The sequence below is a fragment of the Otolemur garnettii genome, unplaced genomic scaffold (assembly GCF_000181295.1).
Source record: "Otolemur garnettii isolate 467f Iridium unplaced genomic scaffold, OtoGar3 scaffold00134, whole genome shotgun sequence".
Taxonomy (NCBI): domain Eukaryota; kingdom Metazoa; phylum Chordata; class Mammalia; order Primates; family Galagidae; genus Otolemur; species Otolemur garnettii.
The window spans coordinates 1,802,033-1,807,539 of NW_003852529.1; the positions used below are offsets into that span (position 1 = coordinate 1,802,033).

General features: G+C 53.6%; 1 protein-coding gene across 1 annotated transcript in view; it reads left to right on the forward strand.

Annotated features, from left to right (window-relative positions):
- Positions 1 to 1,834: 1,834 nt before the first annotated feature.
- CPT1A (carnitine palmitoyltransferase 1A) overlaps positions 1,835 to 5,507 on the forward strand; it is a 51,231-nt gene continuing 47,558 nt past the window's right edge. Inside the window, exon 1 of the mRNA XM_012810443.2 lies at positions 1,835 to 1,966. The gene's annotated coding sequence lies outside the window, so the exon portion shown is untranslated. The remainder of the gene's footprint in view (positions 1,967 to 5,507) is intronic.

Below are 5,507 nucleotides of genomic sequence, written 5' to 3' on the forward strand. Positions count from 1 at the left end.
ATCACATAGCTCACAGCAACCTCCAACTCCCGGGCTTAGGCAATTCCCTTGCCTCAGCCTCCTGAGTAGCTGGGACTATGGGCGCCCACCACAATGCCCAGTTATTTTGGTTGCAGTTTGCCCGGGCCAAGTTTGAACTGGCCACCCTTGGTATATGGGGCTGGCACCCTGCCAAATGAGCCACAGGTGCCGCCCCCCCCCCTTTTTAAGACATAATTTCCTTATGTCGCCCTAGGTCGAGTGCTATGGCATCACAGCTCACAGCAACCTCCAACTCTTGGACTTAAGTGATTCTCTTGTCTCAGCCTCCCAAGTAGCTGGGACTATAGGCACCAGCCACAACGCCCAGCTATTTCTTTTGTAACAGTTGTCATTGTTTAGCTGGCCCAGGTCAGGTTCGAACCTGCCAGCCTTGGTGTATGTGATTGGTGCCATAACCACTGTGCTATGGGCACCAAGCCTTAAGTAGAACTTTTTGTGTAGTACCTGGCATTTAGCTTTGGTAGAGCATGAGTTTTGTTCATTTATTTATTTTGAGTCAGTTTTACTATGTTGCCCCCATTAAAGTGCCATGGCGTCATAGGTTCCAGCAACCTCAAACTCTTGGACTGAAGCGATTCTCTTACCTCAGCCTCCCAAGTAGCTGGAACTAGAGGCACCCACCACAACACCTGGCTATTTTTTGGTTGTAGCTGTCATTATTTGGCAGGCCCAGGCTGGATTCAAACCTGCCAGCTCTGGTGTATGTCTGGTGCCCTAGCTGCTGAGCTTCAAGCACCAAGCCCCAGCTAATTTTTTGTTATAGTTGTCATTGTTATTTAGCAGGCCTAGGCCAGGTTTGGACCCGCCAGCCCTGGTGTATGAGCCTAGTGCCCTAACCACTGAGTTACAAGCACTGAGCCAGAGCATGAGTTTAGGAGTTGGACCTGGGTTTGATTCCCAGCTCCGCTGTTTGCTGGCTGTGACCTTGGGGAAATTTCTTGAGATGTCATTCTTGGTTTTCTCACTAGAAAATGGGGTTAGTAGTAGTACCCATTTCCTAGGGTTCTAGTGCGAATTAAATGAACTAATGCCAGTCAAATGCATTAACAATTGACCTTCTACACATATTTTTGAGTTTGAGAACTTGTCCTGGAAAAAGTGCTGCATACCTCATTGCTGCATATCACTGTGGTCACCTTCGAAGTCCTCTGCTTGGGAAGCTGTATACACTGAATCCAACTTAGTTGTCAGACCTTGTATGATGATGGCTCTGATGGCCATTCCAGAAAGAGTCCCAGAACTGCTTTGAAGACTGGACAAGACACTGACGTCAGTGCATAGCTTCCCACGGGAAGTACTTTGAAGGTGACGGTAGTGATCTTCAGCAATGAAGGATGTAGCACTTTTTCTAGGATGAATTCAAGAACTTAGTTGTCCCAACCCATATGTGGATCACATTGTCTAGCATATGCCAAAGAGTTTGGCAGGAACATTCTGTATCTTCATTGTCAAAGCACAAACGTGAATCCATCTACCTGTGTATCTGCCCACCCACCCTCCTGTCTCTGGATCTGTGGGTCCAAGGCCATGTTGAAAGATGTCTACCACAGAGCACGTCTTTGCATTTTGCTTGCTGTAAAGACCGTTTTTTTGAAGTCTGTTGACACATGAGTTTTATTGTTTGTTTTATATCACAAGGGTGATGTCTACATCTCTGTTTCCCCCAGGCGACTGGTGTTTGGGAATCTGGCTCCGGCTGACCTTTCATCTCCTTACCTTTTACCTGCTTTCTTGGGTGCCTGGCCCCTGGCAGGGGTGGGGGAGGTGGGGCCATGGGGTAAGCCCTGCCTTTGGGAAGCCTTCCTAATGACATGTTTTAGTTAAGAGGAATTGATTGTGGAGAAAGGGAACAAAGTGAACACGTTGAAAAACAAAATACCAGAGCAGTTTATTGGCCAAGGGTTTGGGAGAGGCATTGTGCATGGTGAGTAAAGTAAAGTGGCCTTGAGCAGTTTAGGAGGGCTGAATTTTTGGAAGGCTGAATTCATACCTTATAAGTGAAAGTCATTTGTCTGCAAGTGCAAGTTAAACTGCTAAATGTGTCTGGGAGCTTTACACAGAGGGAGAGAACAGTCAGAGTTAGCAGCCGCCTCCGGTGATGGCCAGCAGGTCTGGCTGAGGGGCAGGTGACAGGGAGAGTTCAGGTTGTAAAGGTGATGGAGACAACCACAGAATAGATTTGAACTTGAGACTGGAGATGTGAATTTTTTAAAATCATGATAAATAGGTCGTGGCATTCAGCTTTAGCATCTTATTCTGCATCTTGGTGTTTATCCAAGAGCGGATTAGTATAAGGTACTTAAATGCTCCGGGCAGACCTTGGCCATAAGTCCCTGCGTTAGGGGCCCTCGTGCCATTGAGAGTGGCACACGGCGTGGCACCCTTGCTGAGCTGGGCCTTGGCAGGCAGCTGGCACACTCCAGGCAGGGAGGTCTGTGGGAGCCCCTATCAGGTGGGGTTCCGGGGAGGGGAGGATCTCCCCCCACTCAGCCTTTTAGGGCAGAGGGCTGATCCAGCCCCCAGGACCTTTGCTCCAGGCTCCATGTCCCACACCAGCTTCTCAGAGACGATTTCTGTACTTTTAGTTAAGATACACACAGCCACAGCCCCATGGCAATGCTGGACCATGTGGACAGAGGGCTTTTGTCTCTGGCATATCAGAGGCACCTGGGGGTTGCTACCACAACAGTCACCTCTGGTTTATCCCTGTGCTGGTCTGGGGCAGGGAACAAAGTGGCCCATGTCAGGGGCAGTTGCCAAGAGGCCAGCCCGAAGTCTCCACGGTGATCTGAGTGAATGATTGAATGGGGTGGGGGGTGGTTAAGTCTTCTTTTCTTCAATCTTTATTTTTTCATTTCTTTTCAACTTTTCTTCTTTATTCTCTTTTCTGTTTTTCTTTCACACCACGTAAACTCTGTCCCCAGAGCACGGCCTCTCTCTATCCCAGGCTGCCATGTGTCTCAGAGATCTGGGTGTGGAAGAAAACCTCTAGAGTGGGGATCTCTCCAAATAGGCCGCCCCGGGGGGTGACGTGGATTCATGAGCAGTTGAGCAGGTCTCTTGGGAGGTCCCTCTGGAGGGGTGGCATGGAGGAAGGAGAGCTGGGGCGGCAGATAGTGCAGAGGAGGCCCAGGCCCGGAGCAGACATGTCCCCGGTGGGGCCAGAGTGCCTTCCCATCAGCAGGCTCTGGGGACTGAATTTAGCCCGAGAGGAGGCATGGAGTGTGAACAGCGCTAGTCCATTCCTGCCCAGGCAGGGCAAAGCAGGTGCTGGTGGAGGGAGGAGACAGGCACGAGGGAAAGAGTGTTGAGATTCATTTTTCCTCCACATAGTAGTTTGGGTGTAGAGAAAGTGCTTGAAACGCAGAGGTCCTCAGGTCAAAGTCAGAGCCTGGGCAGGCCTGGGGGCTGTCTGACTGAGTCTGGGGCTGCCGGGGACCCACCTGCCCCTCAGAGGCCAGAGGGGCCAGAGGCAGAAGCGGATGAAGTGGGAAGCCACATGGGAGGAAGAAGGAAAGGGAAGTCTGGTCCATGGAGACTAACGGTTTAGTTGTGCACCGAGAGTGGGACGTGGCAGAGCTCCCACCTGCTCGAGGCAGGGGACTACCGACTTGCCTCAGCTTAGCCCTGCCTCAGCCCTTTCTGTCATCTTGGGAGGGTTGAGGGAGGCAGGAAAGAAAGAGGCTGAGGCTGTCTGGTGTAGCTGGATCAGACACAGCCTCAGCCTGCCCACTGCAGCCGGCATGGCCAGCTGGCCCGAGGGCCCTTCCTTCCCTGGTATGCTAGGGCTCTCCTCGTCTGGGGCTGGGGGTAGACAGGTGCCCAGCCTGGCAGGGTGTGCCTCGGAATCCAGGGAGGCCTCCAGGGAAGGAGCACGTGAGTGTCCCTGGCCTCCGTTCTTATCAAAAGGAGGGAGGGAGAAGGTGAACTCTGACAGGGCCCCCCTGGCAGGTTAGAGTGGACAGACCTGACCCCAACCCCTGCTGTAGTAGAGAAGTGCCTTCTGGACATATAGGAGTGGAAGGAGCACAAAACAGAAAGTGGCCAGTACGATACCTGCCTGGGGAAGCCCCTGGCCAGGGCTGGCAGCCATGGCGATATGCACAGGGCAGTCACACCTCTGGGAAGGCTGACATGGGAGACAGGTGCTGGCAGCAGGCAAGGCTTCAGTGAGGACAAAGAGGTCAGGATGACCACATCCTGAAGGAGCTGAACGTGGGCACAGCAGGCCAGCCAGCCAGGCGGAGATGAAGGATGCTGCCTCCAGAGAGCCAGGGGTGCCTGCTGTCCTCCTGAACTCTCTGAGGACCTCCTCATTAAAACATGATGCTCTGGGGCGGTGCCTGTGGCTCAAAGGAGTAGGGCGCTGGTCCCATACGCTGGAGGCGGCGGGTTCAAACCCAGCCCCAGCCAAAAACTGCAAAAAAACCATGATGCTCTGGCTTGGTGCCTGCAGCTCAAGCAGCTAAGGCGCCAGCCGCATACACCAGAGTTGGCGGGTTCAAATCCAGCCCGGGATCCTGCCAAACAACAATGACAACCACAACCAAAAAATAGCCAGGCACTGTGGTGGGCGCCTGTAGTCCCAGCCACTTGGGAGGCTGTGGCAAGAGAAACACCTAAGCCCAGGAATTGGAGGTTGCTGTGAGCTGGGACACCATAGCACTCTATCAAGGGGGACAAAGTGAGACTCTGTCTCTTAAAAAAAAAGGGACGAGAATGGCTGTATCTGGTTACTTTGCTGTGTGTTTCTGACTTCCTTGGTGTTAGGCCCCTCTGCCCAGCTCTGGAAAGAGCAAGGGGCCCCAGCCTGGAGCTAGACAGCACCTGTGGGCCGGGATCAACCTTTAGAAAGTCACAGCGGCTGCGTCACTCTGGCTGCTGTTTCCGTGACTGGAGGTGGGAGAGGCTGCCAAACTGCACCCACACCCACCTGGGCGAGAGTTGGGGCGAGGTCGTGGCCCCTGCCCAGAAGGAAGCAGCTGGGAGAGCTGGCTGAGCAGGGCGGGGCAGGGCCTGGAAGGCCTTGCTTTCCCATTTCTATTATTTCTACACCAGGGGCATAAAAGCCCTGTGGGTTCGGTCCCTGCCCACTGGTCAGGTATTTCCATGTTGTGGTGCAGGTGGACCAGGCCAGGGGAGCCAGGTGGTGGAGCTGCCTCTCACCATGCCCTCCATCCCCCTGACCTCCTGGCTCTAAAAGGTAGAAAGGGACCTCAGACTGGAGTCTGAAAACCTCTGAGGGAGGCATCCGTGGCAGCAGAAGGCTGCCCTGTTCCTGGAGTGCCCCTCTGTACAACACCCAGACCAGAGGTCAGCCCTGGCGCCCTGCCCTGTGTGCCTAGATATGGCCACAGGTGCCTAGACAGGGCTACCAGTGAGGCTCCCCTCCTCACCCTTCTCCTTTCCCCTCTCCTCCTCACCTCACCTCTCATATCACCTCCCCTCTCCCCTCAGCTCCTTTC